This window comes from Eulemur rufifrons, chromosome 18 (genome assembly GCF_041146395.1).
Source record: "Eulemur rufifrons isolate Redbay chromosome 18, OSU_ERuf_1, whole genome shotgun sequence".
Lineage (NCBI taxonomy): Eukaryota > Metazoa > Chordata > Mammalia > Primates > Lemuridae > Eulemur > Eulemur rufifrons.
In genome coordinates, this window is record NC_091000.1 from 380,379 (window position 1) to 403,965 (window position 23,587).

Genomic DNA, 23,587 nt, shown 5'->3' on the forward strand with positions numbered 1-23,587 from the left:
AACAGACGTCCAGGCGTTGCTGTGGCCGAGCATGACCGACCGCCCACTGCCAGCAGCCCCAGGCCACCTGGAATGAAACTCCAAACCCCGGAGCCCCCGGTCGGGGAGGAGGGTGAACGCTGAGGGGGGAGTCAGACCATGCAGGAGGGACAGAGAGAGGCCTGCAGGGCCCGGGGGGTGAGCAGAAGCCCCTTAGCCCCTGCACAGTCCCATACCTGTGGATTGGGCACAGGGAGCTGCCCAGGAGCCCTGTGTCCCCGAGACTCCTGCATCCCAAAGCCACACCCCACCCCGCTGCCAAGTCAGCGTCCTGACACCCTCCTGGCTCAAAGCAGTAGCCCAGGGCCTGGTCAGCCAGAGAGGCTTCCAGGAGGGAGAGCTGCCCCCCACACACTGCTGCAGAGGGCGGAGGGGTAGGACAGGTGTGGACACAGGTCCCCCAGCTCCCCTCTCTGGGCTTCCCTGGGAGGCTTGGTCCCACCAGGGCCTGCCCCACACCTGGCTGTGTAGATCCCACTGGTTCAGGAAGGCTCTGGGACTTTCTACCAGGTTCACATGGTTGGGGAGGACAGCGGGGCTCCGTGACCATCCTTTGGTAAAACCGAGTCAGTTCCATCCATGGAGCTCCAGGGCAGGTGGCACTCCCAAGATGTCATGTGGTGTCACTGTGCCACCCAGGTGGCCACACCTCCTACTTACCCCCTTCCTCCTCTGCGTGTGTGTCCATCTCCGCCTCTTTGTCTCCCCTGCCCTCTGTCTATCTGTGTCTCTGTCTCCCTCACTCTCTTGTCTCTGTCTCTCTCAGGAGGGGCAAGGCCAGCCGCAGAGTCCAGAACCTGACAGGCAGGGAGTGGGCACGGCCCAGCCAGCTCAGGTGTGAGCAGAGGGCAGGGGAATGGGCACCCTCGAGAGCCGGCCTCCTGCGGGGACCTCTGAGCTCCCAGCTGTGCACAGGGACCCTGGGCAGGGAGCTGAGCAGGGCAATTGGGGACCTGGCCCTCCGGTGAACACCCCCAGCAACTGCTCGTGCCACTGGTAGAGCTGGTGTGATAGCGCCCCCCAAATTCGCGTCCACCAGGAACCTCAGAATAGGAACTTATTTTAAAATAGGGTCTTTGTAGAAGTAATTAAGTTAAGGATCTTGAGATGGGGGCCCCTAAATCCAGTGACAGGTGTCCTTATAACAGACACCCCAGGAGGAGGCCCCATGAGGACAGAGCAGCATTATTCACGGTACCAAAAGGTGGAAGCAACACAAGTGTCCACTGACAGATGAGCAGATATATAAAACGTGGGCCATCCACACAGTGAACTACAATTCAGCCTTAAAAGTGTGGAAATTCTGACATACGTAACAACATCGTGCTAAGATAAACAACCCAGGCACACAACGACAAATAGAGTGTGCTCTACTTATGAGGTAGCTGGAGTAGTTTCCAGGGGCTGGGGGAAGAGAAAATACGAAGTGGGTGTTTAACGAGTACAGGTTCCACTTGGGGAAGATGAAAGCAATTCTGGAGACGGATGGTGGTGATGGTCACACAGCGATGTGCACGTGGTTCAAGCCACTGCAGTGGGCACATAGGAACGGTGAATGCTGTGTGTATTGAATCATACAGGAAAAAAAAGGAATGAAGTACTGATGTATATCACAACACGGATGAACCTTGAAAACGTCCTAAGTGAAAGAAACCAGGCACCAAAGGCCACATATATGAGTCCATTTGTATGAAATGTCCAGAGCAGGCAAATCCACAGCGGTGAAATACAGATTAGTGCTTGCCGGGGACTTGGGGGACCGGGAAACGAAAGTGACTTCGTAACGGGCTTCGAGTTTCCTTCAGAGGAAGAAGAAAAACATCTGGAACTATTAATAAATAGATGGTTGCACAACATGGACAATGTCCGACACTCCATTGAATTATATATTCACAAGTGGTAAAAACGGTGAAATTTTAAAAGGTGCTTTCAGATATTTATATACGTTGTCATAATATGGACTAGGACTTTATCACTTAACTATATCGATTGGTGATGTAAACATCAGTGGGCAAACCTGAGATACCTTGCAACTGGTGTGCACACACATGGCTAGAGAATCACAGTAAGGTAACATGTGGTTCAGTAAATTCTCATGAAATTTCCATGATCAATTGAGCCATTTGCCATTCATTTGGCAGTGAGATTTAATTTTTCTTTACTAATTATCCCAAATATGAACTCTGTGTTTAGCTACTATTTCCTTGGTTTATGTATAAATTGAAGGTGATTCTTGCACATGATATATTAGATAATAATTTGGGGGGGGCCGGGCGCGGTGGCTCACGCCTGTAATCCTGCACTCTGGGAGGCCGAGGTGGGTGGATTGTTTGAGCTCCGGAGTTCAAGACCAGCCTGAGCAAGAGCGAGACCCCATCTCTACTAAAAATAGAAAGAGACTAGCTGGACAACAAAAATATATAGAAAAAATTAGCCGGGTATGGTGGCGCATGCCTGTAGTCCCAGCTACTCGGGAGGCTGAGGCAGGAGGACGGCTTGAGCCCAGGAGTTTGAGGTTGCCGTGAGTTAGGCTGATGCAATGGCACTCCAGCCCGGGCAACACAGCGAGACTCTGTCTCAAAAGAAAGAAAGAAAAAAAAAGAAATTCAGGCCGGGCGCGGTGGCTCACGCCTGTAATCCTAGCACTCTGGGAGGCCGAGGTGGGCGGATCGTTTGAGCTCAGGAGTTCGAGACCAGCCTGAGCAAGAGCGAGACCCCACCTCTACTAAAAAAAAAAAATAGAAAGAAATTATATGGACAGCTAAAAATATATATAGAAAAAATTAGCCGGGCTTGGTGGCGCATGCCTGTAGTCCCAGCTACTCGGGAGGCTGAGGCAGGAGGATCGCTTGAGCTCAGGAGTTTGAGGTTGCTGTGAGCTAGGCTGACGCCACGGCACTCACTCTAGCCTGGGCAACAGAGTGAGACTCTGTCTCAAAAAAAAAAAAAAAAAAAAGAAATTCTTTGTCTTTTGAAAAATCACATCATCGACTTTTTCCACCGTTAGATATGACAAACTGCTGTGACTTTAAGTATCCAGCTGGGCAGAGCCTTAGAAAAGCTGCAAGGGTGTCCACTGTGTGGACAGGTTGACGGAGCCCGAATAAAAGCCCCGAGACACCAACAGCCTGCTGTGCAGCTGACAATGACAGCAGAGTAGACCGCGGGCAGCTGGGGTGGAGCCCACGGGAGAGGGCGGCAGGCAGAACCGCGGGGTCTGAGGGCAGCTGGGGGGGGACCCCACGGGAGAGGGCGGCAGGCAGGACGCGCGGGGTCCGTGGGCAGCTGGGGGGGACCCCACGGGAGAGGGCGACAGGCAGGGCCGCGGGGTCTGAGGGCAGCTGGGGGGACCCCACGGGAGAGGGCGGCAGGCAGGGCCGCGGGGTCTGAGGGCAGCTGGGGGGGGACCCCACGGGAGAGGGCGGCAGGCAGGACGCGCGGGGTCCGTGGGCAGCTGGGGTGGACCCCACGGGAGAGGGCGACAGGCAGGGCCGCGGGGTCTGAGGGCAGCTGGGGGGACCCCACGGGAGAGGGCGGCAGGCAGGGCCGCGGGGTCTGAGGGCAGCTGGGGGGGGACCCCACGGGAGAGGGCGACAGGCAGGACCGCGGGGTCCGCGGGCAGCTGGGGGGGACCCCACGGGAGAGGGCGGCAGGCAGGACCGCGGGGTCCGCGGGCAGCTGGGGGGGACCCCACGGGAGAGGGCGGCAGGCAGGACGCGCGGGGTCCGCGGGCAGCTGGGGGGGACCCCACGGGAGAGGGCGGCAGGCAGGACCGCGGGGTCCGCGGGCAGCTGGGGGGACCCCACGGGAGAGGGCGGCAGGCAGGACGCGCGGGGTCCGTGGGCAGCTGGGGGGGACCCCACGGGAGAGGGCGACAGGCAGGGCCGCGGGGTTCGCGGGCAGCTGGGGGGACCCCACGGGAGAGGGCGACAGGCAGGGCCGCGGGGTCTGAGGGCAGCTGGGGGGGACCCCACGGGAGAGGGCGACAGGCAGGGCCGCGGGGTCTGAGGGCAGCTGGGGGGGACCCCACGGGAGAGGGCGGCAGGCAGGACCGCGGGGTCCTCGGGCAGCTGGGGTGGACCCCACGGGAGAGGGCGGCGGGCAGGACCGCGGGGTCCGCGGGCAGCTGGGGGGGACCCCACGGGAGAGGGCGGCAGGCAGGACCGCGGGGTCCGCGGGCAGCTGGGGGGGACCCCACGGGAGAGAGTGGCAGGCAGGACCGCGGGGTCTGCAAGCCTGGCCAGGCCTGTGCATTCAGGAGGAGGCACCGCCCACACCCGCCGTGGAGTCAGCTCTGCCCTTTAGATCTGCCAAGGCGGGAAACTGAGGGACAGTCTCAGAAACGGTTCCGGGAAAAGAAAACTGGAACCGAAGGGAAAGACACATTTTCCCCCAGTTGGGGAAGGCGGAGAAGCGGGCCTGGGGGGTGGGACGGTCGGGGACAAAGGTGTTAACGGTGACGACCTGGGAGCGTGTGGCTGCTGCGAAACACACGGTGACACACACGGGAGGGCTCACCGTGACGTCGCAGACCTCACACGGCAAGGACGCCGGGGACTCTGAATGCGGGACACAGAGGACCTTGTGCGGCGACGCCACGTTCCCTGGAAGGACGGAATTGCTGTAAGGAAACTGCGTTCATGAGCAACCACCTGAACACCCGGCCGGTGACACAGAGAGGACAGCGACCTCCCTCACCGAGGCTGAGCCAGACCCACGTCCAGCTCAGAGGCCGCTACCCCATTGGGGTGGAGAGGCCACCGCGTGGACGTCACCCCCGTGGCCACCGCGTCCTGGGCGTGGGGGACCCTGGTGTGGTGGAGAGTGCGGGTGCCCCGTTTCCACATGTCCCCACGGAGCCCCTCCCGGGTCTCTGGGGACCGGCCGCCCCTCAGCAGGCGGCTGCGGACGGGAAGGCGGTGCCCGCGGGGCTCGGACGGGAAGGTCGCACTCACCCTCGGGGCCTCGCGTCTGAGGGCGGACGAGGAGGTCGCGGTCGCTTCGGGTCTGAGGCCAGGCCGGCGGGCGGCATGGAGGCGGCGCCTGCGGGGCGACGCTAACGTGGCGGCACCGCGTCCTCTCACGCCGCGGGCAAAGCCGCCGCGGGACATGAAGGGCGCTGCGCCCTCTGGTGGCCCGCGCCGGCACTGCAGCCCTCGCTGCTCATCCGGGCGGGACGGCGGCGCCAGGGAGCCCTCCTGGCCTTGCCGGAGAACCAGTGAGACTCCCAGTTCAGCCTCTTGGGAGCCAGGATCTGGAAATGGAAAGTCAGATGGGCTCACTGTCCGGTGTCTTTCAGAAAAACGGGGCGGCCCCTGGGAGCAGCCTGTGCTGAAATGGCCCCACCTAAGAGGGGTCTCACCTGGGGGGGGGGGTCACCTTTAAGGGTCTCATCAGAACGGAGCCTCGTGTAAAAGGGGCCTCGGCTGAAACGGCCTCTCCTGCGAGGGTCCGAGGGGTCCCTGGCATCGCAGTCATCCGCGTGGCCGTGGCAGACGCAGCGGCCGCCGACGCCGACGTCCCTGATGCCGCAATAACACCGCCCTGCCGGCGAGGTGACCCCGCAGCGTGTTGGTGCGCAGGAAACGCAGGCGGACGTTGGTGGCTTTGGTGAAGCTGCGCAGCCGCGGGTGGGAGCAGGTCATGGCCCCCGGGCGCCCGTTCCCCAGGGACACCACGGTCTGCAGACGGCGTGGACGGCGAGGCCAGGGTGGCCGCCAGGAGCAGACCGGCAGAACGGCCACCACGCTGTCCCCGGCCCACCTCGCCGTTCTCCGAGGCGCGAGCGCGAGTGCTCAGTGGGGCAGATGGCGTCGTCATCCCGCGTGTTGCGCTCCAGCGTCCGCGGCCCAGATCGCTCCAGGCAGTCCCTCTTGGAGGCCGCAGGAAAGGGCGGACAGGGACGGCTGAGGCCACCAGAAAAGCCCGCAGGCCCAGAGGCGGGGCCCCTGGGCCCCCTGACATCCCCGAGCCTGACCACCTGGAAGGCTGCCTCTGGGACGGGTCATCTGAGCCCGAGCCCGGCCACCTCATCTTGAGGTGGGAAAGCTGCGCCCTCGAAAGGTCACCCAGCCAAGGCTCCACCCGCCAGCAGGACTTGGGGCAGAGGTCACTGAACCCTGCTGAGGGAGGCGCTCCCGCCCCACTGGCCATGCTGGACGGGCACCGTGAGTGCCAGGACTCGGCTCTCCTGATGCATCTGAGCTGGTAGGAAGCCAGCTGGGAGCCGCCAGGGCCCTGTGTCACCACCACAGGGAGCTGTCAAACATGAAGCCAGCCCAGACGGAGCCAGGAGATGGCACCGAGATTCCTGCCACCACCAGCCCCTGGGCCCAGCTGTGCCGGAAGTCAGGGGTGACCTGATGAATTCCCCTTTCCCTCCCGGTCCTCAGACAGACGATCCTGACCCGCACAGAGGTTGGGCATGAGGGCTGGGCTGGTGACCCAGACCTCAAGAAGCCATGGTCACAGCAGCCCCGCTGGGGACACCCCCCAGGCCCCACAGCTCCCAAGACTCACAGGCAAGGAACTGCCACGGCTGGTAGGTGTGGCCGAAGTCCCTGGACTGCTCCAGCACCCAGAGGTCTGGCCGGGGGGGGGGGGGGGGGGGGGGGAGTTGGCAAACTTGATGAGCACATAGGCCACGTGGAAAACCTGTGGGGACCCAGGGTGTCAGGGTGCCCCTGCCCATTGGGAGGGCCACAGCAGGTGACGCAAGACAAAGGTGCCCCACAGGAGCATCTGTGGGTTTGCTTGCCAGGGGCAGAAGGACGCAGGGGACGGGCCTGCACTGGGGACAGTGATGAAAATAGTTATCAGCCCTCTCAGAAACCCCCTCCTGAGCCTGGGGTGCCTTGGCCGGAAGCTCGGGGTCACACTGATCCTTCAGGCTCTGTGGCTGCAGACAGGGCTCACGGGGGGAGGTCCCAGGCAGTGGGCCTGACCAAGGTGGAAACAGGAGCACATTCCAGTGTCCCCACAGCATGATGTCCAGCCAGGACAGGTGGCCAGACAGTGCCCCCACACCAAGCAAGTCCAGCCCCCAGAACATCTGACAGTCAGTGCTGTCCCAGGACGGGCTCTGTCCTGTCACCCACTGACTGGCCCCCAGCCACTGAGTCCCGGGCCAGGTGGCATGGAGCGAGTTGGGACCCAGTGCTGCCATCAGAGCCCTGGGGGGAGACAGACTGGCAAATGGGCCCTTCTAGTGCTGAGCCAAGCTGGGAGGCCCCACTAGCCCAGGACTGGGGGCTGCGGCTTCCCTGCGGCCCTGGGCTTGTAGGGCAGCCCTGGCCCAGGGCAAAGGGAAGCTGTTCCTCCAGGGGCACCTGGAATCCCCAGGCCCTACCCAGAGGGCCTGCACCGCCTCTTCTGCTTTCTCCCCAAGGCCCTGCCTGATCCCAGGGAGGTGCCCGTAGCCTCATTTCTCATTGTTCTGGCCGGAGGACCACATCTTGGGCTGTCCCATGTGCCTGTGCCCCTGGGGCTTAGTAAGGCCCTTCCTCAGCACAACCTTCACAGGGCACTTTGGACACCGCCTCCGGGAAGCCCTCCCTGACTGCAGCCCATCCACCCCCGCCCTTGGCCCTGGGCAGCCCCCCGCTGGTCATCACTGCTCCAACTGGACATCTGCACCCACCCATGATGGCCCCGCTGGCCCCATGCCTGCATCCGGGGTGCACACGCGCCCATCAGCCCAACAGCGTATGCTGGGCCCAGCTCCTCAGGTCACCCAGGCCTGTTGGGACGAGCCCCTGAAGCAGCAGAGGCTCTTGGGGGCTGAGGGTCCTTCTGGGCTGGGGGCTGGAGGTGGGCTCATGCTGCCACAGGTGCCCCCAAAAGCCCCCAGGGACTTAGCACTGGGCAGCTCCACCCCCACCCACCACAGGAGTGGCTCCCTGCGGGTGGGGGCCATAGCCCCCCAGCAGAGGTCTCTGGCCCCTAAAAACTGCCAATGGCGACAGGCTGACCATGGAGTGGGCGGGGAGGGGGCACAGAGATCCTCCCAGGAGGGGGTGAGTGCCCGGGTGGGACCCCACCGTCACACCCCCGGTGTGCATGTCCCATGCAGATGTCCCCACGTCCCATCCACCTGGGGGGCAGCCAGTCTCTAGGCTCAGCCCCCACATGACAATGGGGGGGGTGTAGTTTCCAGGGAGGGTGACAGCCCCCCCCACACACACTGCAGTGAGGAAACAAAGGGGAAAAGGCCCCACCTGCCGGGAGGTCCCTCCATCTGCCCCCCATCTGCACAAGAACCCAGCTCCCAACAGGAGTGGGGGCTCCGGACACAGGGCAGAGTCTCAGCTGGCGCGGACCCCTGCTCACAGGTGGGCTCTGAGCTGCCCGCCAGGCCTCTGAGGGTGGCTTCAGACCCCAGGGTCCCCTGGCACCTACTGCTCCAGGGGAAAACAAGACATAAAATCTCCTTTCTCTCTTCCATCTAGTTTTCATCACTTCCAATGCCCAGAAGATTCCAGAGAAGCCAGCTAGGCTGTGTGGGCCGAGAAATAGGATTCTGGACTAAATATGGCCCAGGAAAACAACGGTGGTTCTGCACAGAGTGTTTTAGGGCATCCACTTGGCCAGGAGGGGTCCATTCGGTCAGCAGGTGGGGGAGGGGGACTTAAGATTTTAGTTTAGTTGACAGAGACACCAACAGTAAAATCACACCTGTGTGCCCCTCCCCGAAAAAATTTTGGTGACCCTAATGTAATCCTCTCCCTTAACTGACTCTTGGACCTTTGGAGTTTCCCAGAAAAGACAGATTTTTTGCAAGACAAAGGATTTGAGATTCTGACCAGCCAGGGAGTTTTGACCTGCTCCGTTTCCGACCTGAGCAGATTCACTCCTCCTTAGCCAACCTGGTCCCCCGCTCCAGAGAGGTCACCATGTTGATGCCGAACTTAGTGCGCACACCTGATGGGCACAGGGCACCAGAGCCCAGAAGTCCTGGGCTCCAGCGATCCTCCCGCCTCAGCCTCCGGGTAACTGGGACTGCAGGCGTCAGAGTTCCTGCCCCGGGGCTCGCCATCCCCCCACCTCCGTCGCCCCGGGGCTCCCCGTCCCCCATCCCCACCTGCCCCGGGACTCACCGACCCCCCCACCCCCACCTGCCCCGGGACTCGCCACCCCCACCCCCACCTGCCCCGGGACTCGCCACCCCCACCCCCACCTGCCCCGGGACTCGCCACCCCCACCCCCACCGGCCCCGGGGCTCACCGTCCTCCACCCCCACCTGCCCCGGGACTCGCCACCCTCACCTCCACCTGCCCCGGGACTCGCCACCCTCACCCCCACCTGCCCCGGGACTCGCCACCCCCACCCCCACCTGCCCCGGGACTCGCCACCCCCACCCCCACCGGCCCCGGGGCTCACCGTCCTCCACCCCCACCTGCCCCGGGACTCGCCACCCCCACCTCCACCTGCCCCGGGACTCGCCACCCTCACCCCAACCTGCCGGGACTCGCCCCGCCGACCCCCCTCCCACCGCCGCGGGCTCGCGGCCCCTCCCTGAGAGCCCCCCTCCCTGAGAGCCCGAGAGCTCCGCTAGCCGGAGACGGATTTGAGCAGCTGCTTTTCTCCAGGTCTCTGCAATTAAAAATTCCTTCCCTCCTTGGCAACCCTCCTATCAATCATTGGATCTTTGTGCGAGGAGCACCTGGATCTAGACGCAAACCCCCCCGCAGTCTGGACAACAGGAAGACTCTTCCAGAAGGTCCCATTGCCGCCAAGACCGCCAAGAAACCGCAGAGCCTGCACAAGTCCCAGGGTCGGGACTGTGCACCCTGCGGGTGACAGAAAGAGCCGACAGTTGGCGACAAAGGCCGGGGGACCACGGGAAGGGCCGAAGAGGTTTCGCGAAGAGAGCCGAAAGGCCTCAGGGAGGACCGAGTCACGACGGAGAGGGCCGAGGATGGACAGAAACCGCCGAGGGATGAGGGAGAGCCGGACGGCGGACGTGCGGCGGGCGCTGCAGCCGAGGGTCGAGGATGCACGGAAAGAACGGAGGGCCGAAAGGGGACCAGCGGGGCGGCCGGCAGCGATGAGGGCGGGACGGTAAGGAGGGCTGGGGGGGTGGCGGGGAGGGAGTGACTGCGCGGGGCCAAGGCGACCCGGATTTCCTGAGATCGGTAGGAAGGGAGGGGGCGGCAAGGGGTCCCGGAGGAGGTGGCTGCGCGGGGCAGAGGTGGCCAGCAGGGAGTGACTGGGTAGGGGCCCGGGGAACCAGGTGGGCAGGGTGGGGGGCAGCTGTAGGGAGAGCTGGAGGTGGGGGTTCCGGGAGGTGGGGAAGCGGTAGGGAGGGGGGTGGCGGGACCAGGTGTGTGGGGTGGGGAGGAGCTCTAGGGAGGGACCGAGGTGGGGGTTACGGAAGGTGGGGAAGCGGTAGGGAGGGGGTGGCGGGACCAGGTGTGTGGGGCAGGGAGGAGCTCTAGGGAGGGACTGAGGTGGGGGTTACAGAAGGTGGGGAAGCGGTAGGGAGGGGGGTGGCGGGACCAGGTGTGTGGGGTGGGGAGGAGCTCTAGGGAGGGACCGAGGTGGGGGTTACAGAAGGTGGGGAAGCGGTAGGGAGGGGGTGGCGGGACCAGGTGTGTGGGGTGGGGAGGAGCTCTAGGGAGGGACCGAGGTGGGGGTTACGGAAGGTGGGGAAGCGGTAGGGAGGGGGTGGCGGGACCAGGTGTGTGGGGTGGGGAGGAGCTCTAGGGAGGGTCCGAGGTGGGGGTTACGGAAGGTGGGGAAGCGGTAGGGAGGGGGTGGGCGGGACCAGGTGTGTGGGGTGGGGAGGAGCTCTAGGGAGGGACCGAGGTGGGGGTTACGGAAGGTGGGGAAGCGGTAGGGAGGGGGTGGCGGGACCAGGTGTGTGGGGTGGGGAGGAGCTCTAGGGAGGGACCGAGGTGGGGGTTACAGGAGGTGGGGAAGCGGTAGGGAGGGGGGTGGGCGGGAGCAGGTGTGTGGGGTGGGGAGGAGCTCTAGGGAGGGACCGAGGTGGGGGTTACAGAAGGTGGGGAAGCGGTAGGGAGCGGGCGTGGCCCGGCGGGAGTGACCAGGAGGCGGGGAGCCCCACTCTCAGCCAGTGGGGTGCACACCCCTTGCACATCCCAGCAGCTCCCTTGCCCAGGGCCCCTGCAGCGACACAGGACTGTGTGAGGTGGGGAGGGGCCTGGGGCTGCCTGCAGGTTGCTCTTCTGAATTCAGTGAAGTCTGGGGAAGACGCTTGGATACAAAACAGGAGAGGAGCCCTTTTACCTACAGTTTTTGAGGTTTTTAACGCAACTCACCTCCCTCAGTACAGCACATAGGGTAGATGTACCCACATGATTGACGGGCGAGCTCAGGGGAGCTCAGAGGAGTGGGACTTCAGGGTGGGAGACAGCAGCCTGGACGTGTCCAGAAATGACTGAGGCGCACTGTGTGGGCAGGGAGAGCCAACCCTGGTGTCCTGCCGCCTTCTTCCTGCCTCCCACAGCTCCCGCTGGAACCGCCTCCTGGCCCACAGCAGCAGCAGGGGCTCCGGCCATCACACACAGGCTCCACACCTGATAACAAGGAAGAGACGGGTAACGGCTGCTCCTCCCTTCCAGGTCAGCCCAGGAATTCCAGCGGCCCTCTGCTCATCACTTAGTCCTGTCCCCACCGTGGGATGTGCAGGAGCCAGGGAGAAAAAGCCTTCTTAGATGCCCTGCCCAGTGAGTTCCTGATCTCTTACAGAAAATAAAGAAAGACATGCATTAAGGTAACCTAAGAGGCTGTCACAGCGGCCATCCCATTGGGACTCCTGGGAGAGCCCGAAGATGATCTGTTGTGTGTAGGCCACTCCTCCAAGGGATTTAAGGAACCTGGCACAGCCCACAGATGAGCCCTGGTCTGTAGGCCAGTCCCCTCAAGGATTTAGGGAATCTCGCACATCCCACAAATGAGCCCTGGTGTGTAGACCAGTGCCCCCTGGGATTTAGGGAACCTGGGACATCCCACAGTTGAACCTTGGTCTGTAGGCCAGTCTCCCTGTGTGATATAGGGAACCTGGGACATCCCACAGATGAGCCCTGGTGTGTAGACCAGTCCCCCCTGGGATTTAGGGAACCTGGGACTTCCCACAGTTGAACCTCGGTCTGTAGGCCAGTCTCCCTGTGTGATATAGGGAACCTGGGACATCCCACAGATGAGCCCTGGTGTGTAGACCAGTCCCCCCTGGGATTTAGGGAACCTGGGACTTCCCACAGTTGAACCTCGGTCTGTAGGCCAGTCTCCCTGTGTGATATAGGGAACCTGGGACATCCCACAGATGAGCCCTGGTGTGTAGACCAGTCCCCCCTGGGATTTAGGGAACCTGGGACATCCCACAGATGAGCCATGGTTTATAGGCCTGTCCTCCCCAGGTAGTTAGGGAATCTGGGACGTCCCACAGATGAGCCTGGTCTGTAGGCCAGTCCCATGCAGGGATTTAGGGAACCTGGGATATCGCAGAGTTAAGCCCTGGTCTGTAGGCCAGTCCCCCCAGGGATTTAGGGAACATTTCAACAAAGGAGAAATTAAAACTTTGCCCTGCCTAAAACAAATAGAACATTACTTTATTCTACCTCATGACATGAAGGTGCAAGATATTAGTTTTAACTGCACTCATGCGACATGATGGTGGCCATATATCATGGACCTGCCTGGGACAGTCCAGATTTATACCTACTGCTGTGGTGAATGATTAACATTACTATTACTCTTTTTCATCCTCAGAAGTCTACTGATCTGGTGATAAACTATATGCTTACCCTACTCAACATACATTGCTGATTTGTTTGATTAAGCTTAAATACACCATTATGTTCCTCCTAATTAAAGTAAGCTATGAAGTAAGCATATAAGTAAGCTAGTTGAGTGAAAAGAAGGATGTTGGAGTCCCTGAAATTTATAGTTTACTTAAGCCATAAAATCAAAGATTTATACAGATGAACTTTGTAAAAAATCTTACTTCAGAGAGTGTCTTTTTTAGGTTCAAAGAAACATCAACATCCTCAGCACTTTGATCATCTAGTTCAGAATCTGCTCCTGAAAAGCTAAATAGATAAACACTTCAGAAGGAATAAGATCTAATATTTGATAGCAGACTATAGTTAACAATATATTTTATATTTCAAAATAGCTAGAAGACAGGACTTGAAATGTTCCCAACACAGAAATAATATTAAATATATGAAGTGATGGATGTCCTAAATACCCTGAACTTGATTATTACACATCCCATGCATGTAACAAAATATTGCATGTACCCTATAAATATGTACAAATATTACATATCAGTAAAAAAGATAATAAAGACTTCATTAAAGAATCCACCAATATTTTCAATAGGGACCAAAACAGAAAATTTAAAGTTAACTGGATTAAGTGATTTTAAAGATGTAATGAGTTCTAAATTAGATGAAATCAACTCACACATGTGATTCTTCTTTCATCAGCTGTAAAGACAGAAAAGAAAAATCTCTGTTTAAAATGTTTTCTGTCTAAATGAAGTAAAGTTTTTACTCCTAAAACACACACACATACCCGGGAAGCGAAAGCAGAGCAGGCGGATGGCGACCTTGATCCCACTGACGGGGGGCAGCTCTCCCAGTGCTGCGCCCGCGCGTGGTTTTTCTTTCAAACTCACACGTCTACGTCTCCCAAAAACACAGCAGTGCCGACCCTAATTCCTTCTTAGCAGAGTTACTTTGTAAATTCCTGTTCAAAATGTAAGTCCACAAAACGAAATTATTTCAGCCTAAGTCGTCCATTGAACGCTAATATTAATATAGTACACGCTTAGTGCTAACTCTCTAGATCTTATTTTTTTTTCTTTTAAATGGTGAGTAAAAGAAAGTGAACCACAATTAATGTGCTTTTCTAAGGGCAGCACAAACATCTCTCAATGGATAAAGCAGAGAGAATGTGGTAGAATGTCATGCAAACCCCCCCTGACTTCATTCTTACTTGGATGTTACAGAAAGTTCAAATATATTACCTTTTCTAGGAAAAGTCCGTTACCCCGAGGCCAGCTAAGAAGCCCAGTTACAATCTACCCCTCATTCTGCCCTTCACAAATGAAAATTAAAGAAAATTTCCAGAATAAACTTAAAGGTAGTGATACATTTCTTAAAAAATGCAGATTTAAAATCAATAAACACCTATTTAATCCCTCCCTATTTTCCATTACAAGTTTGTAAATATCACGACAATGACGATGACACGTCTGACAGTGAACATTTAAAAGTTGCAGCTCTGCTTTCGTGGCTCTCTGCATTACTTTCTGACAGCACACTGATGGCAAATTCTCCATCTCTTTAAAAAGTTGAAATTCCTTTTAAAATAAAAAAAAAGATTTGGTAAACATTCCAAACATTTTTCTACAGCAATGACAGGCTTCTAGAAACATTTTAAATTTCTTGCATTTCTCTGTCAAGTTTAAATGGATTCTACTCAGGATAGAGAGGCTGTGGGAACACATAACAGCTTCAGAAAACAAGGACATCAAGAATTATGACTAAATATATTCTTTCTAGAAGTCAAGGAAGTAAACTTCTTAAATTCATACTTTCTTTTACCAAAAAAGGATTCCAATCTAAGGTAATAACTTTATCCATCATCAATGTATTTTTCAACCTACATCAAACTTTGGCCAAGATTTTTTTAAGTTGTAAGCACTTTGGATGGAAATTGTTCTTAAATATATTATCTTTTTAACAGAAAATAATTTACATTTTCCTTAACATAAGCAAATATTTTGCTGTTTTATTACAACATATCCATTGAAAAGCCCGAAGTCACTACATCTTTTTGAGTATTAATGTTATTGGAAGTCTTCCCTTCTTTCCAATTGCCACTTTCAGCTGTTCTCAATACTTCTGCTTCTAGAGTTGAGATGCCAGAATAAACTCATCAGAAGAATGAATGATGGAAGGAAAACGTAAATGACCTCAGAATATTATAACTAATTTGGCTTCTTAGACACCTCCCTGTTTCTCTACCTTCCCACTTCCTCATTCTTCATTGTGCTCTGAATTATAAGGGTATCTTAATAAATGCAAAGCAAATTATATAATAAATTTAAATCAAGATTAAAATGCACCAGTGAGAGTAGCTACTTCTTTAAATTTATGACATTTTCAAAAAACATTTTTTGCTCTTTTCTATAGGGGAATAAAATGAAAGAAAATTGAAAATTAAATCAGTATGAGTTTGGGTTGAACAGGTAAGATGCCAGGAGTTTCTGATGAAACTGAGACTGAAATCTCAATAAATGAAGAGCTTTAATATTCTGTATTGTTTTATTTATTTGTTTGAAGGCAAATGGCCAAAGCAGATGATTTCTTAGGGTCCCTTTTGGCTATTATTCTGTATGGTTACATACGCTACACAGAAAACAAATACTATTTGGATTTCCCCTGACATGTCTCTGCAAGCTCATATATCTGACGTACCTCTCAGGATGTTTAAGTCTGTGATATCAGATGTTTTTCTTAATTCCAAGGAATCCTGAAAACAGGCTTTTAAATTAAATTATAAATATATGATAAATAACACATGGTCTATCTGGAGTTCCAAACTAGTATTAATAAAATGCAAAATTCAACTTCTAATGCACTTTGTGGCAGTAGCAGCCATGGGAGCATAGAGCTGGTAACAATCTATGTACCCTTTCCCTCTTCTAGCATTTTCTCACAAAAGCCTCAATATAATCAATGAACCAAAAACATTTGCTAGCATATACTGTCTCTTTATAAAGTCAAATAAAACTTTGTTATTAATCATGTATGATTTTACCTTAGAAAATTTCCATTAGGTTTTAAACTGTCAACTGAGGGAGATGTTCCTGATCTTTTATCACAGCTATCTGAGGATCTACACAATCTTGACTGTATGACCACTCTGTATTACAAGCCACACTTCTTTGTTACTCTCTTTGCCATGCGCCAGGCCGTTTTTTATTCATCATTGTAACCTCTGTGTTGCTTGATGCAGATGCTACAGAAGATCTTGCACCTGCTGCCCTGCTGGTTGTGAAACAAGCCCTAAAATCAGTGCTAACATCCACAGTCTGATTAATCGTGACTGTGCAACCTGCTGCATGTGTCACTGATTTAGGATTCATCCCCTCCATATTGTGAAGATATGTTTTATTTGTGGCACTGCTACTGGCAACTTTTAGGGAGCTACCTTCTTCTATTACCTGAATATCTCTGACTGTCACCCTTGGTAGTGTACTAGAAAAATCTAAGGCTGGGTCAGGGGTGTTTTGTAGGCTTTTATAATGTGAATATTCACAGGCAGAAATTACTGAATCATCAAAATCAGAGGTCCAGGAAGTTTGACCATCTTTACAGGGTTGTGGTAATGTCTTCAAAGCGCTGTCTTGTGGTAATGTGCTAGAATTTTTAAGGTGCTGTAATATTGTGTTCTCAACAATTGTATTGCCACAAAAATCTGTACTTTCAGTTATTAGAGATTTCATTTTTTCAGTATAAATTTTAGTTTTTAATGCCTTTTGAGGGTTCAAGAAACCACTCTTAGATTGAGATTCCTGGTTTCCAAGAGAACTGCTTGTTATATACTGTCATCAAATACTGTCTGGTACATTAAATTAGTCTCTTGTTCCTTACACTTTTCATAATAGTCTCTTAACATGACAGAATTCTGAAATTTGGAGACATGAGGTAAATCTTCTCCATAAACATCAAGTGAACCTAAAGAAAAGATAGAATCACTTTCCAATTTAACATGGTTAACTTCTAGATTGCTAGCACGTTTGTTTAAATTCATAACCTGAATTTCTTAATTCAACAACTCTCAGATTAGATATACTTAATGTTTTTGTATGATCAAAAGATAAATGGTTACTTATATATTCTTGTTCTTCTGCACTGTGATATTCCTGCTGTGAGTCTTCATCTGTATCATGCTTTTGCATATCTTCAGCAGTTTCTTTATATTCACCATCTGAAATCTTGTACATTCTTTCCAAGTCAACAGTCTTACTACCTTGATGTTCCAAAATATCAAAAAACAGTTCCTTTCTTTTCTGCATTTCAGGATCTAATTGTGAACTTAAAAGAATAAGACTTTCATGCTTTAGTTTTGACTCTGAATAATACAGTATGTTTCATTTAAGGAAGCATAGTCAGTACTGTCTTCAGACTCACTTGACTGAGACTGAGTACTCTCTCTGTTAGTATCTTGACTCACTGAAAAAGATGGCTCCAATAAATCTATTTTGTCGATGTTGCTGATTTCTTTGTCATTAGCTCTTTGCTCTAGTGCCAAGGAATCCCAGTCATAATCAGGAAAAGTCAATTTGACTTCATTACAACCATTGGAAGATAACAAATTTTCTTTCTTGGTTTTAGAAGGTTTATCTGATTTTAAAAAAAGGGATAAAATGTTAACAGCAGCAACATTATGTAACTTAAACACTAAAAAACCTTAGATACCATCTGGGCTTTTCCCAGTACACAAATACGTTGTATGTTATCCATGACAAATATCCCTTATAGTAGCTGTTACGGACTGAACTCTGCCCCCCCTCCCAATTCTCAGCTTCATATATTGAAGCCCTGACCCACAATGTGATGGTATTTGGAGCTGGGGCCTTTGGGACGTAATTACGTTTAGATGATTATTAGCACCCTTGTACGGGACAGGAGAGAGCTTCCTTCCCCTCTTACGTGAGGACACAGCAAGAAGGCGCCATCTCCAAGCCGGGAAGAGATCTCTCACCAGAACCTGACCACGGGGGCACCTTGATCTCAGACTTCCAGCCTCCAGAACTATGAGAAAATGAACTTCTGTTGTTTTAGCCACTCAGTCTATGGTATTTTGTTATGGTTGCCTGAGAAGACTAAGATAGTAGCCAAGATTCTGCTTGAATTTTCAATGGCAAGGAGTTGACTATTTATAGGAGTTGACTCTGTTTGTAGGCAGGTCTAATAAGAAACTTTTTTCTTATAAAATTATTTAATAAATCTTTGAGTGCTCCTAGTGCCAGCCCTAGGCATTGTAAAAACAAAGAAAAAGAAAACATGAGTGCTGCCCTCAAATGCTTGTGGATTTTGTCAGAGTCACAAATAAGCACACAAAAAGGTACTAAAGATAAAAGTGCTGACAGAGCAGATAAATGCTTGAGAAGAAAGAAGTAGATTTCACAGAAACTTTCTATTTAAACAATGTTTTGAAACAAAACAGACAAAATCCTTTTAGGCAGATCCAACAGCAAGTACAGTTAGCCGTGTGAAAGGAAATTCTAAGTTAGCTTGTCTGGAGTGACAGAGCTTGATGGGAGTGACAAGACCTGTGAACTGAAAGAAGCCTTTTATGATGTGCTAAGGAGCAGGGGCTCTTACTCTAAGGCAATGGAAGACCACCAACAGCTCCTTCAATGGGTAATCATGTGACTGGAATTGGGATACTAGCAACAGGAAGAATGAGGGCTTGCAGGAGGAGAGTAAAGGCAGGTAGAGCAAAAGAGTGCAGAAGTGAGGCTGAAAAACACACTGCTATAAAAGTTCCACAACTGACCAAGTCTTGGTGACTGATTGAATTGGCAGTGAGAGGAAGAGAGATATCAGTAGTTTTCAAATATTTTTTTGACTAAGATCATAATTTGAAACACATTTTATATCATGACCCAGTACACACATATGACAATATATGTGTATCTAAGTAAAAGGAAAATTTTACAAAACAGTAATTACTCCATTTCCGATGTGTTCTGTTATTTTCTATTTTATTTCATTTCATTAAAAAAAAAAAAAACAGATCACAATCAGCTAAACTGATTTCATGACTCACCAATTGGCCGCTACCTGCTTAATCATTCCCAGATAATACTATGGTTTGCAACTTGGTACTATAGTTCAATGGGAATACTCATTGCTAAAGAGATAGAGACTTTATGAAGAACAGATTTAGAGGGTAAAGAGGAAAAGTGAGGAGGAGGGGGAAGATAATGAGTTCAATTCCAGACAAGTGAACTTTGAGGTCAGTGATAGAACACCCAGATGTAAATGTCCAGTAAGCTGCTATAAATATGGGGTTGGAGATAAGAGATCTGTTTAGGAGTTCTTTATACATTCTAAATACTAATTCTTTTTTTTTTAATGTATAATATAGTGAATTTTCCTAGTTTATTATTTTTTACTTTTTTTTTTTAAGAGACAAGGTCTTGCTATGTTGCTCAGGTTGGACTTGAACTCTTCAGCTTAAGCTATCGTCTTGCCTCAGATAGCCCTACAAGGCAAGTGCCATAGCACCTGGCTTAAACTTTTTATAGCACTTTTTTATACCAAAGTCTTTGAGATTATTTAGTTAAATGACTTGGCCTTTTCTTTTGTGACTTCTGGGTTTTGTGTCTGGCCTTCCCTACCAAATAATTATAAACAAATTCTCCTATAATTTATTCTAATTCTATGTGGTTCTGTATGTTTAACACTTAGCCTTTCTACATTATGTAGAATTTATTTTTCTCTCTAGCATAAGGTAGCAATCTAACTTAATTTCCTTCCAAAATGGATAGTCAATTGTCCTAACACCATTTGCTAAATAATCCATTGTTTTCCTTCTGAGTTGAAACAACATCTTTATCATATCCTGCAATCTGTTTTTGTTTCATAATTTTCTAAGAGTCTATTTCTACTTATTCTGTTTCATTAATTATCTTTTGTGTAATAGCATTATATTGTTTTAATTGTTATAACATCATAGGATATTTTTATATCTGGTAGGTTAAGCTTCTTCCTTTTTTGTTTTATTTATTTTATAGTCTCTCCCCCAAATTAAATTTTTTAAACTCATTTTTTTGGGAAACATTTTGAATCGGATGAAAAATCCTAATGATATTTACTGGGAAAGAGAGAGAACCATTATCATGTCCAATCTCTAGCAACCTTTCCTTAATTCCAACATTTAATGTATGAATAGAAAGTACACTGTTTGTTCCATTAGGGTTCATGGCTGATGTCTTCATTGTGTAATATATTCATTGTCTAATACTTTATCACTTTTTTTTTTTTTTTTTGAGACAGAGTCTCACTCTGTTGCCCAGGCTAGAGTGAGTGCCGTGGCGTCAGCCTCGCTCACAGCAACCTCAAACTCCTGAGCTCAAGCGATCCTCCTGTCTCAGCCTCCCAAGTAGCTGGGACTACAGGCATGCGCCACCATGCCCGGCTAATTTTTTCTATATATATTTTTAGCTGTCCATATAATTTCTTTCTATTTTTAGTAGAGATGGGGTCTCACTCTTGCTCAGGCTGGTCTCGAACTCCTGAGCTCAAACGATCCACCCACCTCGGCCTCCCAGAGTGCTAGGATTACAGGCGTGAGCCACCGCGCCCGGCCACTTTATCACTTTTAAATGGCCCTCTTTATCTTCTTATAATGATTTTGCATCAATTATACTATATTAATACTTAAGATTAAGCATTAAGTTCATTTTTTTTTAAGTTCATTTCTTAACTTGTCTACCCTTTTATTTTAAACCTTTCTTTTCTGTTATAAATGTGTCTCATGAACAATATAGGATGGGATTTTTGTTTTGACCTAGAATCTCTCTAAATAGTTTAAACCACAAGCCAGGCATAGTGGTGTGTGCCTACACTCCCAACTACTCAAGATACCAAGGCGGGAGGATCCCTTGAGCTGCAGTGAGCTATGATCACACCACTGTACTCCAGCCTGGGTGACAGAGCCAGACACCATCTCAAAAAAAAAAAAAAAAAGTTTAAGCCACATGTATTTATGGGCACATAAACTTTGGTCACTTGCTTTTTATGTTCCTGCCATTTCTTATTTTCTTTCTACCATTAACAAAAAGAAATTTTGGATTTATGGGAAGAAAAAGAACACATATAACTTGTTAGGCAGAAGTCAACCTGCCCACTTTCCACCTATTACTCAAATGGAACTGTACCTGTCAACAGTTCTGGAAAGCCTGGCTGGACAGAAACCCTGCTTCCTGCTCCCCTTCCCCTCCCTAAATCTTCCATTTCCCTGAAAGGTCTTGTCTAGACTGCCCATATCCACCAAAAATCACCTCAGTGAATTTGCCCAGTTAAAAACACACTGAATCTTACTACCTCATGGGAGAAAGGCTTAAAAACTACCACCATTGGAGGGGGAACTGTTTGACACAATTACCTTCATCACCCCTTCCCACCCAGAATAAAGGCAGCTGGCCTGGACCCTCACCTTTTTGGAAGTTTCCTCCATTCCTGTGGTGGCCTTTACCAGAAGCTGTCCCCACCACTGCAGTGGCCTGCGTCACTCAAGGATATATAGTCTAGAAAAGGTATAAATATTGAACTATTATTATAATGGACATTATATTTTTAAAAAACTATTAGAAATACAAGAAGAATGGGAAAAAGCAGCAGTTATAGTCAAAGATTCTAGTAGCAGAGGGCTAATAAATAATAAAACTGGTAGAACATATGAGTAACTTTTTAAAAAAGCATGAACTGACAGTGACATAGAGAACAAAGGCATTCTTTTAAAATTTCTAAGGAACATCTAAGAAACCACCAATGTGTTAGGTCACCAAGAAAAGTCAAAAACAAACAAACAAAAAAAAACTCCAGAATCTTAGACTATAATGTGACCCTATTTATGGCAAACCTAGATGAAAAATATTTTCAAAACAAATTATACAATTATTAAAAGCCAATGACTGGCCGGGCGCGGTGGCTCACGCCTGTAATCCTAGCACTCTGGGAGGCCGAGGTGGGCGGATCGTTTGAGCTCAGGAGTTCGAGACCAGCCTGAGCAAGAGCGAGACCCCATCTCTACTAAAAATAGAAAGAAATTATATGGACAGCTAAAAATATATATAGAAAAAATTAGCCGGGCATGGTGGTGCATGCCTGTAGTCCCAGCTACTCGGGAGGCTGAGACAGGAGGATCGCTCGAGCTCAGGAGTTTGAGGTTGCTGTGAGCTAGGCTGATGCCACGGCACTCACTCTAGCCTGGGCAACAGAGTGAGACTCTGTCTCAAAAAAAAAAAAAAAAAAAAAAGCCAATGACATGATATATCCATACAGTGGAGTATTTTTCAGCAATAAAAAGGAACAAACTACTGAAACATTACCTCATATATTAATCTCAAAAACATTATGTTGAATGAAAGAAGCCAGACAAAAGAGGTTACATACTGTATGATTCCATTTAAATAAAATGTCCAGAGAAAGCAAATTTGTAGAGAAAGTAGATTAGTGGCTGCCTGGGATGGAGGAGCAGGGGGGTGGTAGAGAAATTAACTATAAATGGGCATGAGGGATCTTATTTGGGTGATATAAATGTTCTAAAACTGATTTATGGTTTATGTGATGGTTGTACCACTTGATAAAGTTACTAAAAAAAAAATCACTGAAATGAGTAAAACATACCTCAATAAAGCTATTTAGATGAGAAAGCCCAAGCTAGTCACTAAAAGGAAAACCAAGACACTCCAAGGGACACCTGAATAGTCCCAAAGGAGACCACCAGGAAAGATGTCCAGCCAACTCACATCATTTTGAGCCTCTCAATCCTACTTATCTTTACTGTCCATAGTTCCAGAAAGCTGAGGTGTCTTCAATGGAAGTCTGGTGATCAGTTATTAGAAAGGTTCCTGGTGAGTTTGGGAAAAAAAGTTGACTTTAAGTCTCAATGAACTATTTCAATACACAATCCTGAAAAAAATCATTTAAGTTCACTCTGTTCTATAATACTATGAGAAGACATTATAAAGCAGAAGATCTCATTCCATGCAGACAGCCCATCTAGCTTTGAATCCTGACTTTGGTACTGCATCAGCAGTGTGGATTTTGATAATTGAAAAAAATTAATGACAATAAGAACAAAGACTACCAAAACCTATGGGACATGGTCAAAGTTATCACCAAAAGAAGCCATAGATTTAGAGGCTTCTTATTAAATAAAACTGGAATTAAGCCATCAACTCAAGAAAATAGAAAAGAACTAAAAATAAACCAAAAAGTTGAGAATACCATTAGTTAAGACAAAAACAGATGTGACCAATTTAAAAACAGTAAAAATGGTACCTAAAATCAAGAACTATTCTTTTAAAAGACTAATAGAACTAGATAAACACCAGACATATCTAAGAGAAGCCTAAAACAGAAATTAGTAATGAGAAAAGGAGTATTTTAACAAGGGATAAAGAAGTACTTTTAAAAACTATTGTCATATACACCCCTGATGGATAACTTGAAAACTTAACAAAAAATAGGCAATTTTCTAGGAAAACAAATTTTTAACAAGACTCAGAAACAGGTGAACACAGAATCAACCACAGAAAGAACTGAAAAGGCTAAAGATATATCCTGTAAAAATTCCTATCAAACTTTCTTTGAACAAAGAGAAATGGTGACAGGCAACCATTGGGCTGGGCAAGGTGGCATGTGCCTGTAGTCCCGGCTACTAGGGAGGCTGAGGTGGGAAGTTCACCTAAGCCCAGGAGTTCAAAACTGCCACAAAAACAAAAACCCTAAAACAATAAATAAATAAAGCATTGAAAGGAGAAGGAAATACC

The 23,587-nt window shown here is 50.3% G+C and overlaps 1 long non-coding RNA gene and 1 pseudogene across 1 annotated transcript; both read right to left on the minus strand.

Annotated features, from left to right (window-relative positions):
* The window catches only part of LOC138399132 (RNA-binding protein 44-like), a 41,339-nt pseudogene extending 18,736 nt beyond the window's left edge, over positions 1-22,603 (minus strand).
* Positions 1,760-5,330, minus strand: LOC138398919 (uncharacterized). The gene is made up of 3 exons (XR_011236068.1): positions 4,995-5,330; positions 4,558-4,643; positions 1,760-1,838 (listed from the first exon to the last, which is right to left on the minus strand). It is a non-coding gene; the product is annotated as an uncharacterized lncRNA (long non-coding RNA).
* Positions 22,604-23,587: the final 984 nt, after the last annotated feature.